Source organism: Tamandua tetradactyla, chromosome 18 (assembly GCF_023851605.1).
Source record: "Tamandua tetradactyla isolate mTamTet1 chromosome 18, mTamTet1.pri, whole genome shotgun sequence".
NCBI classification, from domain to species: domain Eukaryota; kingdom Metazoa; phylum Chordata; class Mammalia; order Pilosa; family Myrmecophagidae; genus Tamandua; species Tamandua tetradactyla.
The window spans coordinates 12,539,438-12,553,926 of NC_135344.1; the positions used below are offsets into that span (position 1 = coordinate 12,539,438).

The 14,489-nt window shown below is 39.2% G+C and overlaps 1 protein-coding gene across 1 annotated transcript in view; it reads right to left on the minus strand.

Annotated features, from left to right (window-relative positions):
• Nucleotides 1-14,489, minus strand: part of DOK6 (docking protein 6) — a 452,915-nt gene that overhangs the window by 155,447 nt on the left and 282,979 nt on the right. The window lies entirely within an intron of this gene.

Sequence of the window (14,489 nt, forward strand, 5' to 3'; positions counted from 1 at the left end):
TCATTCCTGGGTGTTCATTGGTTTGAATTCTGATTATTTGACAGTGATTCCAAACCTTGCTTTGTATATTTCAGTGGAAAATTATGCAACCCATACTTTCTATTCAAATGTATTTAATTCACTTCATTTGAAAAATAATGTTAGCTTGTAAGTTTCAAGAAGTCAAGAACTTTTTGTGTCCTGTAAAGTGTCCTTTAAAATATCCCTAGATCCTAGCACTGTGTTGAGTTTATAGTAGCTGATCAATAAATATTAGTGGACTGTATAAAGGAAATAAATACATGCCATGATGAGTTTGGGATGAAGAATGGAGGAATTACAAGAAACAACGAGTCATGATAATGAAGAGTTTAAGAATTGCAGGTAGACACATTTTTGTGAGCTATAATTTAATTGTGAAGAGTGCTTTAAAAGCAGTGCCATTGGATTAATTATTTTGAGAGGTATAATGGTACAGCTGCAATTGGAAAAGAACTGATATATCTAGGAATGTGTAGTTATCCATCATAACGTCAGGATTTTAAACATTGAATATTTGCTGGTACTGGAATTATCTGTGCAATAGAACCTTTTCTGTAACAGATACTTTGTACAATATGGATTCATGAATATAAACAAACAATATTCAGTCAAATGGGTTTAGTTTAACATAAGCATGATAGTTTAAGGATTAGTAACCTTATGGACAATATTTATATTCAAGTGTTTATATATTTCTGGACAAATGATAGTCTATTAATTTCATTTTTACTTAGATGATTGACCCATGAAAATGATATGTATATGGATTTCACATACATTTCCTAAAGAAATGACAAATTGAGATTAATTCTAGACTTGAAAAATGAAGAAAGAGCATTATAATAAGCCCAAATATATATACATTCCTTAAATCTTGCAATTCTTCTGTGCAAACAAGTAGAGACATTTAGCATTAAATACATCACTCACACTGCCACACAGTCCCCACTCCAATGGGATTACAAGTAATAAACCAAAGGGGGCATGATCTCATATAACAGCATAAATGAAACTTGGACTCAACGGAGTGACTAAAGCATATAGATAACACCTGAACAGCAAGCTTCTTCCCTTTGGTAGAGACCCTTTTGATGAAGTTCGGCTTCTACATTTGAAACACATCATATATCAGTGGCATCTACTGCATATAGGGAAAATATTGTTGACACAAAAATGGAAATAAAATTTTCTCTAAATCCTTTCTTTTCTGATTCCAAAATTTGAAGGTTGCAACTATGAATCATTTCCAAATGCCAACAAATAAGAACAATTATTTTAAAATATTAAACAAAGAAATATCATTAACCTATTATGTTTCTGCTAAGGCTATATTGACCCTTGTACTCACATCCATAGTTTAATATTTAAAAAAAAAACAGAACATGTAAAAAAGCATCCTGACATCGAGTGTCCTGTAAACGGATGGCACGTGAAGCATTACGCATAATCTAAAGAGTATTATAGAGGACCCAGAAGAACCACTCATTTTCACTGAAATGTCTACATGATCAAATGTTAGCAGATAAGATTAATAATAAACAGGGATGGAGTGCCATCATTACTCTGAGCATTGAAGAAATCTGGAAAAAAATACATAAGTGAATTTAATAAGTGCCAGATGGTCTAAGGCTATAGGTATCAAAATCACTGAAGACCAGTTACAAACACATAAAAAATGATTTGATAATTGTTCCAAGGCAGTCCCTTCCAGCAGCTGCTGTAGGCACTACAAAGCAGGAGAAATTTACTAAATTTACCTGGGGTACCCCTTCCCTCATGCCTGCCCTCTACTTTCCCTGTTTGCACACTTTTTGCTACCTAGAAAGCCAGATTACTCTCTACTTGTTAAGGCACAGACCCCACCCAAAGGAGGCACAGGGCACACGGTCCAGGTCACAAGCACAAGGTCACAACCACAGAACAGTCTAGAGGTTATCACAAAACAAAGTTGCATCTGAAGAGGTCAAGGTCAAGGGAGAAGGGGTAGTTGGGTATAGGGGAAATGGCTGGACAGAGGGTGGAGAGGTACAAAAGGCCCTCAGCCACAGGAAAGGCCGACATTCCTTTCTCAGCTGGGGTCTTTTAAACAGATTCAGTTTTAGGCAAGAACAAATCCCAATCTCACTACTAGTCAGATCCTGGCCGGTGGAGGTAAGTGGAACCTGTAGTTGCAGCAGGAAGCAAAGACTTGATCAGGGCTGAGGTCTTTTGACATGAAGCAATGCACCATCTAGAGAATAGAGACAGTTTAGAAGAAGGAAGATGATGGGTCCTCCAAAGAGTTCCTTGGTCATTTTCACGTTCAATGGTACAGATGGAAAATTGCTTTGAAGGAGAATCATACTGGAAAACAAATGTATTTGCTCAATTAAGTTTCCCTTATCATAAATAGGAATATTAAAAAATTGGATGTTAGAATTTACGTATTAATAATTTATTGTCTAGACATTGTGAACATTCAGGGCATGATGTTGCATGAATATAAAACATATCTTTTATATATTAGTTTGCTTAGTTAGAAGTAATTTGAGGGATATCTATTGGATGCCAATACAATCTTTTTTCAAAGAAAGGTCCTGGTAACTTTGAGTTATGAGTTGATTGCCAAGCACTTTTCCAATTTCTCCCTCTTCTTCTGAAGTCTTGAGTTTGAAAGTTAGGTCAAAAGAGAAGGATTTTATGTTGAACATTGAACTAAGTAAAACACCTAAATATTTGGAAACCAAGCGATCCATAAATATTCAAACCCATCAGATTTTTGAAGGGAAGGGGTTAAATACAAACACCAGCTAAGTGGGTGGTTTTATCATCTCTTTGTATTAAAATACAAGCATGCCTTAAAAGGGGAAGCCCCACAAAAATAAAGGCACTTTTTAGCTCTTTGTGACATAATGACTGACTCTGAACAATTTATTACATGCTATTTTACCTTTATCCTTCTCTCTGCCCAATTATCTGGATTTTAATGTCAGGATCTTTGACATCATAGAGGCTTAAACATTTGCTAAAGTTCATTAAATGCTTTAGGCATTAATTAAGTTAGAAAACTTAAAGAAAATTAAATAATTATTACATATATTTATATATGTAAATTGATAATGCATGATTAGTAATAGCTGTATAATCTATTTACAATTTTGAATTTCATTTTAAGAAATTGTTTCCATTAGATAGTGGTACCATAAAGCAAAACACATTCTATATCAAACTTACTGATCAAAATAAAGATAAACTGAGATTATTTTATTTCAAAAGCACACTTTTCTTCCAAAAAATCATGTGATTAGCGAACCAGGTATTTATGGGAGGCACATTTTATCATTAAATTTTATTGCTGCTAGTTCATTAAAGGGCACAAAGTAGCAAAGCACAAATTCGGACAAAGTTTTATTTTGCCTTTGTCAATGCTCTCAGATAACTATGAGATTTCCTTTTTTTTTTTTTTCCTGCTGGCAGTATCTCAGGAATATACTTTAGCTCTTCATTTGCTTTTAGCCTATAGTCATCTTCATGTATCAGATTAGCTGACTTGTATAATTAAAAACCTCAGTCTCTCATTCAAATTGAAGATTCCTCTCTTCTCTCTAGGTCAAGTTCATTGTTAAGGATCCATCACCGAGAACAGAAATGATTTAGTGACTCTTTCTCTCTTGCTTTATCCTCCTCCTTCCTTTCCCCACATTGCCTCCTCCTCCATCTCCTGCCTTTGGCTACTCCAGGGTGAGAAGAAGGATGAGAGGAAAAGCAGTTAAAAACTCTTTGTAAGTAACTGGTATCATAAGATGTTCTCTTTTAGCTGTTGAATTTCAAACGATATGGGGGGCATTTAAACGTGGCTCTCCCTTCTGGAGTATATGGTAATTCCTTAAAACCACCCAACACCCAAGACCTCCACACCACCCTGTTCCCTGAAGAGGAGATGCCCTGATTACCCATTGATCCTCCTGCATTTTACTTCCATCCTCTTCCTGCTGTTGCCCCTTGTCACAGCCGGCCAGTTGCCTTGGTGTGGATCTTTTCAAGATGACTCAAACCTGGCTAACTAGAAGGTGCCTATTTGGTCCATAGGAAAACTCATACATCTTTCTCCCAATAAGTGATGGAAATGCATCTTGTCCAGTCACTGACCTGTGTCTTCTTTTTTTGGCCATCATGAACAACCTTGGCTAACATCTTGCATTCTGACTTCAGTGTCATGGTGAGAAAAACCAAAACAAAACACTTCATCTCCAAACTCAGGTTCTTCCCCAAACTCTCTTGTACACTGACAGCTCTGGTACCAGCATGGAGCAGGGCAATGTGTTTCTATAGTTCCACAAGCAAGAACCTACATATTTCTACAACTCCACAAGCAGTCTCCCCATCATCAGACAACCCCAAGTTCTGAGTAGTTATTTTTGGCCCTCCCACTTCAGTGGGCTTGGGAGATTGTATTGGTTAATTACATGTGTCAATTTGGTTAGGTTATGGTGTTCAGTTATTTGGTCAAGCAAGCATTGGTCTGATGTTACTGTGAGGGTATTTTGTGGATGGATCAGCATTCATAGTCAATTGATTGCATTCATGGCTGACTGCATCTACAATCAACAAATCCCCACCCAATCAGTTAGAGGTCTTAAAATAGAACTGAGATTTCAGTAGTCAGTAAGAAGAATTTCTTCCTCTTTAGTTAGCCAGCTTCTCCTAGGGAATACAACTGCACCTTCGTGAGAGTTTCCAGCCTGTGTCCTACCCTACAGAGCTTTGACATGCTAGATTTCAGAATCAGTTTTTTTGTTTCCAGCTTGGGGCCTGTTCTATGGAATTTGGAGTTGCCAACTCCCAAGGTCAAGGCCACGTAAGCCAATCGCTATAAAAAATCTGCACACACCTCTAGGTAGATAGATCTCCCACTGGTTCTGGTCTCTGGAAAATAATCCTAAGTAATACAGAGGGGGAAGAACTCTACTCCTGACTGCTCTTTTTCCTATGCGAAGAATTCTCTTCAATCATCCTCTAGCCTGCTCTTTAGAATTTCCATGGCACTTTTTACTCTTTATCTAAAGTTCTGGGGCTGCAATGCATTTCTGAGACATGAAAGTCTCAGACCATGCTACACTCTATATCTAACAATCGTTACAAAACAATAATATAAAATATTGGTACTAATATCAATAAATAATTTACTAATTATTAAGACAAAGACTGGAATCACTGGTATAATATTAAGCATAGATGAATCAGTCCACTAGAATATGACCCCATTTGTTGGGATTAATTAGTACTGGACTGAAGACTGCTTTGGTCCCACCTGACAGATCTTAAAAGCAACTCAGAAGGAACAAACTACAGTTGATCCTCATTATTAGTGGATTCCATATTCAAGAACTCTCTCCCATATAAACTGTTATTTCTTACAGAAGAAATCTCCGTTAAAGTAATAAAGTATTTTAATATACAAAAATATTCACGAACAATTGTTATTGTGCTGAATATAAAGTACTGAACCCTGTACATTGCACTTATTATATATAAGCATTTTCAAATGCTATTAAGCATTGCTTGGATATATGATTTTTAATGAATACTTAAATATTCCACTATATTCTATGACAATTTTTAAAATAATTTTCCATTTGATGAATATTTAAATCAATTCAATTTTTGTTTAATATAAATTAAGCTGCAATAAAAGTAACCAGTTTTTAGCTTATATCAAGCTGAATAATTTATTCCTTTCCTATTGACTCAAACGGTTTACTTCATTTGTGCACATAAATTTTTGATCATTTTTAATATCCTTGATTATTAACTTACATTGGGTACTAAAATCTGAATCATTGGCTCAAATGCCATAAATTCTTTTAAGACTCATACACAGTCAAATTGCTTTCCAGAAATTCCTTACCAATACATGTTCCAATTAGCAGCATGTCAAATATTCATTCTCATGTACTCTTGCCAGAAGATTATTATACGTATGTTGATGACATTTATACAAATTTTGTTATAAATATAACATTTTGTTATTCTATTAATTTATACTTAACAGTGTAAGGTCAAACTCCTGTTTTCAGAAGGTTATTGGTCATTGTTCTAGTTTGCTAGCTGCTGGAATGCAACACACCAGAGATGGATTGGCTTTTAATAAAAGGGGATTTATTTTGTTAGTTCTTCAGAGGAAAGGCAGGCAACTTTCAACTGAGGTTCTTTCTTACGTGGAAGGCACAGGATGGTCTCTGCTGGCCTTCTCTCCAGGCCCTGGGTTCCAACAACTTTCCCCGGGGTGACTTCTTTCTGCATCCTCAAAGGCCTGGGCTGAGCTGCGAGTGCTGAGATGAGGAATGCCGAGCTGCTTGGGCTGTGCTACGTTGAGTCTCTCATTTAAGCACCAGCCAATTAAGTCAAACATCATTCACTGCAGCAGGCACACCTCCTAGCCAACTGCAGATGTAATTAGCAACAGATGAGGTTCACATACCATTGGCTCATGACCACCACCACAAAACTAGGTGCCTTCACCTGGCCAAGTTGACAACTGAATCTAACTACCACAGCCATTTATATTCTTTTTCTGTTAATGTCTTTTGCCATTACATTTCCTGTTTCTTTTGTTGATTGTGACAAATTTATATATTAAGAATATTAACTTTTCCCTACCATATTTATGACAAACACTTCATCCCAGATTTTAACTAATATTAATCTGGTTTATAGTATTTATTGAAGTCTGAAATATATTTATTTTCTTTAATTTTTATAAGTGCTTGGCCATTGCACATAAATTAAAGTGTATCCTACATTTCTTAGAGAATTTTTAGGATTTTTATTTTTTACATTAAGTGGATACACCGAACTATATTGTAACTTATAATGGACAGTATAAAGTCCATTCAGTTTTGACAAATGTAAATGAAGACAGTTAACAATTCTGTTGGCTTTGAAAGTTCTCTTCTGCCACTTCCTAGCAGCACCATTCCCCAGAAGCAAACGCTGATTTTATTTCTAACTCCGGGGGTTATTTTTGCCAAGTTTACAAGGCTTTTGTAAAGTGATAACAGCCAGCCTCATCACATCACTAATTTATTTCCAGTTTTCGGCTCTCTTCTGTATACAAAAATTCTTTTTCAAAAAGCAAAGGTTTGAATTTTGATGAAGTCCCATGTATCTTTTGTTCTTATAGTTTGTGCTTTACCTGTTTCAAGGTTGCATTCACCTTGAAATGATATTTAAGCATTGAAGTTTGTTGTTTCCTTCATGAGTGGCCAGTCATCACTATTTACTAAAGAAATTTTTCTTTTCTGATTGGTGTCCTTGTCAAAAACATTTGTCCATGTAGGTGTGGCTCTCTTTCTTCTCTCTATTCTATTTCATTCATTTATTTGTCTGTCCTCTATCGTGACTGCAGTTACTTTATAGTAAGTCCTGAAATACGGAAGAGTAAGTCTTCCAAGAGTATCTCTTTTCTTAAGATTATTTGGCTAGTCCTAGTTTCTTGATTTCCCAAATAGATTTTAAAATTACTTTGCCAAGTTCTGTTTATTGGGGTTACATTGAATCTATAGGTCAACCTGGACAGAACTGAGTTCTTAACAATACTGAGTCTTCCAATCATGAACACAGTCTGTCCCTCTATTTATTTAATTATTTGTGTGGGCAGGCACCAGGAATTGAACCCATTGTTTCTCTATTTATGTCTTTCAATTTCTCTCAAGAACCTTTTAGTTTTCATGGTAGAGGGCTCCTATATCTTTAAACAATTTTATCCCTAAGTGTACAATAACTTGCATGTTATTCTAAATGGTATTTTATAGTTGTTCATTGCCAATATAGTTCTATGAACATATTAATTTTTGAATGCTGAATTTTTTTGAGACATTGTTGAATTAACTGATTAGTTACAATTGTGTTTTCTAGTAGATTCATTAGGGTTTTCTGGGGACACAATCCTAGATTCTTCTTTCTTACCAATGACTTTCTTTTCTTGTCTTAGGACACATATTAGGACCTTCAATAGATTGTAGAAAGTGAGTGATAAGACAATATATCTTTGTCTTGTTCCCAATAAATATACTTGATCAATGTTTATTCATTAAGAATACCATCAAGAATGATATTGTCTGATAACACTGAAGGAAGAAGTTGTCACAAACAATAATAGTTGGAGACTTCAATACACTGCTATCATCAATGGACAGAACATCTAGACAGAGGATCAATAAAGAAACAGAGATTTTGAATAATATGATAAATGAAATAGATTTAAAAAACCTTTACAGAATATTATACCCCACAACAGCAGGATATACATTCTTGACAAGTGCTCATGGATCATTCTACAGGATACACATGTTGGGTCACAAAGCAAGTCTCAAAAGTTTTAACAGACTGAAATTATACAAAACATTTTCTCAAATCATAATGGAATGAAGGTGGAAACTAATAACATGCTGAAAGCCTGAAAAGTCTCAAATATATGGAATATGTTTAAGAGTAGGTGTCATGGTCAGGTTCGTGTTTCAACTTGGCCAAGTGGTGGTACCTGCTTGTCTGGTTGGGCAAGTGCTGGCCTGTCTGTTGTAATGAGGACATTTCACAGAATTAAATCATGATCACATCAGCTGCATCCACAGCTGATTCCATTTGTAATCAGCCAAGGGGAGTGTCTTCTGCAATGAGTGATGCTCAATCTAATCATTGGAAGCCTTTTAAGGAGGACTCAGAAGAGAAAGGCTCTCTTCCTGCTTTGGCTGGTGAGCCACTCCTGTGGAGTTCATCCAGACCCTCCATCAGAATCGTCGGCTTCACAGTCTGCCCTGTGGGTTTTGGACTCTGTGTTCCCATGGTCACATGAGACACTTTTATAAATTTTATATTTGTGAATGTTCCCTGTTAATTCTGTTTCTCTAGAGAACCCTAACACATCTTGGTACCAGGAAAGGTTCTTAAGAAACAGAATCTTAAAAATGTGTTTTCATGAATGGTTTTCTACTCTGACTGGACTCGAAGGCACTAAAGGACTCTGATTCCCATAATCAGAATGACACTCCCAATCCATGGAATGAGTTGGCAAAAGAGATAGTCAAAATATCACCATTTTACTCTCCTAATGCTTCACTTGTATGAAGCCAGGCTCTGGGGGATAATGTTTTTGACACATTTACAGAGTTTTGTGGAAATAAGAGGTATAGAGATGCTGGATTGTTGTTGTTAGATACACTGGCTATATTAGGGAGTGAAAGGGATGGGCTTAAGGCTTCAAACAAGAAGCGTAACTGCCGTCTGACAGATGTAGATGTTTCTAAGGGAAAATCTTATTTCCTGTAGCTGTAGACTTGAGATGTCTGAAAATCAGACTCAGAATCTTATTTTTAGAGTAGCAACTATACAATGTAAACTGAAATCTCAGTGTTGCATGGTGTCTGCTGTTAAAGTGAAGGCCTTGATTGGAAAGGAGTGGGACCCTGAAAAATGGGATGGTGACATATGAATTGATAATGATGTTGGAGGGTAAGGTTGAAACCCTAGGTCATGCTGAGTCTTCTTTAGATAAACCTGTAATAGTCTGCCCTGAGGACATAGTCGCCCCATCTCCAGCCTGCCTTGAGGAATTGGCCACCCAACCTCCTGAAGAGATTAGCCCTAGAGTGATTAATCCTGTTTCACCAGATGAAACTGCAACTGAATGCCCTGAAGCAAATAGCTTGGAAGATATTTCTAATTCTTTTCATGACTCACCCCCCCCACCCCTCATTTCTTCCAGATCTATAACTGAAGTCCCAACAAGCCCCTAAAGGTGAGGTACAAAGTATCACACATGAGGAGGTATGTTATACTCCAAAAGAACTGCATGAGTTTTCCAATTTATATAGACAGAAATCAGGGGAATATGTGTGGCAGTGGATTTTAAGGTTGTGGGATAATGGTGGGAGAAATATAAGGCTGGATCAGGCTGAATTTATTGATATGGGCCCACTAAGCAGAGATTCTGCATTCAATGTTATAGCTCGAGGGGTTAGAAAAAGTATTAACCGTTTGTTTGGATGGTTGGTTGAAACATGGATCAAAAGGTGGCTGACATCACCTGAGGTTGAAATGCCAGAACTGCCCTGATATAATGTAGAGGAGGGGATCCTGAGGCTTGGAGAGATTGGAAAGTTACAGTGGATTTATCACGCAAAGCCTGCTCTCACACCCCAGGAACGTCCAGAGGATGCACCTTTTACTAGAACAGTGAGAAATAAATTTGTGAGACTTGTGCCATCATCCCTGAAGAGCTCTGTAGTTGCACTTCTCTGCAGGTCAGATATAACTGTAGGAACTGCTGTCACTGAGCTGGAATCCTTAAACACAGTGGGGATGATGGGATCCCAAGTTGGCAGAAGACAGATTGCAGCACTTAATCGCCAAAGACAAGGTAAATGTGGCCATTATAATAGGCAGCAAACTCAAATCAGGCATCAAAATTATATGCACCACACAGAGATTTGTGGCATTGGCTAGTAAATCATGGGGTACCTAGAAATACAATAGAAGGGCAGTCTACTAAATTCTTGTTTGAGCTGTATAAACAAGAGTTCTAGGTCAAGTGAACAGAAGTCTAACCTTAATTATAAAAACACAGAGTCATAGTGCCTTAATCAATTTCCAGACTTGAGACAGTTTACAGATCCAGAGCCCCTTGAATGAAGGGGAGGCCAGGTCCCTTTGGGGGAGAACCGTATTACACTGCCACAAATTTATACTGTTAATCTTCCTCCCAGCCTTCCCCAAGGAGACCAACAGCCTTTTACGAGGGTAACTTTGCAGTGGGGAAAAGGAAATGATCAGATATTTGGGGGATTATTAGATACTGGTTCAGAAGTAACATTAATTCCAGGGGACCCAAAATGTCACTCTGGTCCACCAATCAGAGTGGGGGCTTATGGAGGCCAGGTGATCAATGGAGTTTTAGCTTAGGTCCATCTCACAGTGGGTCCAGTGGGCCCCCGGACCCATTCTGTGGTTATTTCCCCAGTTCCAGAATGTATACTTGGTATAGACATACTTAGCCAATTGGCAGAATTCCTGCATTGGCTCTCTAACTCATGCAGTATGGGCTGTTACGGTGGGAAAGGCCAAGTGGAAGCCACTAGAACTGCCCCTACCTAGTAAATAGTAAATCAGAAGCAATACTGGATTCCTGGAGGGATTGCAGTGATTACTGCCACTCTTAAGGACTTGAAGGATGCAGGGGTGGTGATTCCCACCATATCCCCATTCAACTCTCCTGTTTGGCCTGTGCAGGAAACAGATGGGTCTTGGAGGATGACAGTGGATTATCATAAGCTCAACCAGGTGGTAACTTCAATTGCAGCTGCTATTCCAGATGTGGTATCATTGCTTGAGCAAATCAACACATCCCCTGGTACCTGGTATGCAGCTATTGATCTGGCAAATGCTTTTTTCTCAATAGCTATTAGTAAGGACCACCAGAAACAGTTTGCTTTCAGCTGGCAAGGTCAGCAATATACTTTCACTGTCCTACCTCAGGGGTATATCATCTCTCCAGCCCTATGTCATAATCTTGTCCGTAGGGATCTCGATCATTTCTCCCTTCCATAAGACATCATATTGGCCCATTATATTGATGATATCATGTTGATTATACTTAGTGAGCAAGAAGTAGCAGCTACTCTAGGTCACTGGCAAGGCATTTGCGTGTCAGAGGATGGGAGACAAATCTAACAAAAATACAGGGGCCTTCGACTTCAGTGAAATTTCTAGGTGTCCAGTGGTGTGGGGCATGTTGAGATATCCCTTCTAAGGTGAAGGATAAGTAGCTGCATCTGGCCCCTCCTACAACCAAAAAAGAGGCACAACACCTAGTTTGTCTCTTTGGATTTTAGCGACAACATATTCCTCATTTGGGTGTGCTACTCCAACCCATTTATCGAGTGACCAGAAAAGCTGCTAATTTTGAGTGGGGACCTGAACAAGAGGAGGCTCTGCGACAGGTCCAGGCTGCTGTACAAGCTGCTCTGCCACTTGGGCCGTATGATCCAGCAGATCCAATGGTGCTGGAAGTGTCAGTGGCAAACAGAGATGCTGTCTGGAGCCCTTGGCTGGATCCTATAGGAGAATCACAATGCAGACCCTTAGGATTTTGGAGCAAAGCTTTACCATCTGTTGCAGATAACTACTCTCCTTTTGAGAAACAGCTTTTGGCCTGTTACTGGGCCTTAGCAGAGAATGAACGTTTAACCATGGGCCACCAAGTTACCATGAGACCTGAGTTGCCTATCATGAGCTGGGTGTTGTCTGATCCACCAAGCCATAAAGTTGGGCATGCACAGCAGCACTCTATTGTAAAATGGAAATGGTATATAGGAGATAGGGCCAGAGCAGATCCTGAAGGCACGAGTAAGATACACAAAGAAGTGGCCCAAATGCCCATGGTCTCCACACCTGCCACATCACCTTCTCTTTCCCAGACCTGAGCTATAGTCTCTTGGGGAGTTCCTTACAGTGAAATGACTGAGGAAGAGAAAACTCGGGCCTGGTTTACAGATGGTTCAGCAAGATATGCAGGTACCACCTGAAAGTGGACAGCTGTAGCACTAACAACCCCTTTCTGGGGTGTCCTTGAAGGACAGTAGGGAGGGGAATTCCTCGCAGTGGGGAGAACTTCGAGCAGTGCACCTCGTTGTTCATTTTGCTTGGAAGGAAAACTGGCCAGAGGTGCGTTTGTATACTGTCTCATGGGCTGTTGTTAATGGTTTGGCTGGATGGTCAGGGACTTGGAAAGACCATAATTGGAAAATTGGTGACAAAGAGGTCTGGGGAAGAAGTATGTGGATAGACCTTTCTGAGTGGGCTAAAATCATGAACATATTTGTGTCCCAAGTGAATGCATACCAGAGGGTGACTTCAGCAGAGGAAGGTTTTAATAATCAAGTGGATAAGATGGCCTTTTCTGTGGATACCAGTTAGCTTCTTTCCCCAGCAACTCTTGCTATTGCCCAATGGGCTCATGAACAAAGTGGTCATGATGGTAGGGATAGAGGTTATGCATAGGTTCAGCAACATGGACTTCCACTCACCAAGGCTGACTTGGCTAAAGCCACTGCTGAGTGCCCAATCTGCCAGCAGCAGAGACCCACATTCAGCCCCCAATATGGCACCATTCCCCAAGGTGACCAGCCAGCTACATGGCAGCAGGTTGATTACATTGGACCACTCCCTTCATGGAAAGGGCAGCAATTTGTTCCAAGTGGAAGAGACACATACTCTGGATATGGGTTTGCTTTCCCTGCATGCAATGCTTCTGCCAAAACTACCATCTGTGGGCTTACAGAATGCCTTATCCTTTGTCATGGTATCCCACATAGCATTGCTTCTGATCAAGGAACACACTTCACAGCAAATGAAGTACAGGAATGGGCACATGCTCATGGAATTCTCTGGTCTTACCATGTTCCCCATCATCCAGAAGCAGCTGGATTGATAGAACGGTGGAATGGCCTTTTGAAAACTCAATTATAGTGCCAACTAGGTGGCAATACCTTGAAAGGCTAGGGTAATGTTCTCCAGGAAGTTGTATATACTCTGAATCAGCATCCACTGTATGGTGCTGTTTCTCTCACAGCCAGGGTCCATGGGTCCAAGAACCAAGGGGTGGAAATGGGAGTGGTACCACTTACCATTACCCCTAGTGATCCACTAGGAAAATTTTTGCTTCCTGTCCCTGTGATCCTGAGCTCTGCTGGTCTACAGGTTTTAGTTCCAAAAGGGGGATTGCTTCCACTAGGAGAAACAACGATTCCATTGAACTGGAATCTGAGACTGCCACCTGGTCACTTTGGGCTACTCATGCCCCTGGATCAACAAGCCAAGAAGGGGATTGCATTATTGTCTGGGGTTATTGACCCTGACTATCAGGGGGAAATAGGACTGCAACTACACAATGGAGGTAAAGAAGAGTTTTCTTGGAATATAGGAGATCCCCTAGGGCATCTTTTAGTACTACCATGCCCTGTGATTAAAATCAATGGAAAACTGCAACAGCCCAATCCAGGCAGGATTACCAATGGCTCTGAAACTTCAGGAATGAAGGTTTGGGTCACCCCACCAGGGAAAGAACCACGGCCAGCTGAAGTGCTTCCTGAGGGTAAAGGGAACATGGAATGGGTACTGGAAGAAGGTAGTGATAAATATGAACTACAACCACATGATCAGTTACAGTAATGAGGCCTCTGATGCTGTTTTGTTCCTGTTATACTACTTAAGTTGTAAGATATCAAGTTTAAGAATGAATATTACCCAAGGACTTCCACCCTATTCTGGAGAGAGTTAATGTGTTTCCAGTTATATGCAGGACAGCTGAGTATTGTTAGGTGAAATAAAAAATGTGTGTTTTAATGTTTTTTATTTAGAAATTAGGTATGGTTTAAGGTGATATATATAGCTGCCAAGTTGACACGGGGTAGACTGTCATGGTCAGGTTCATG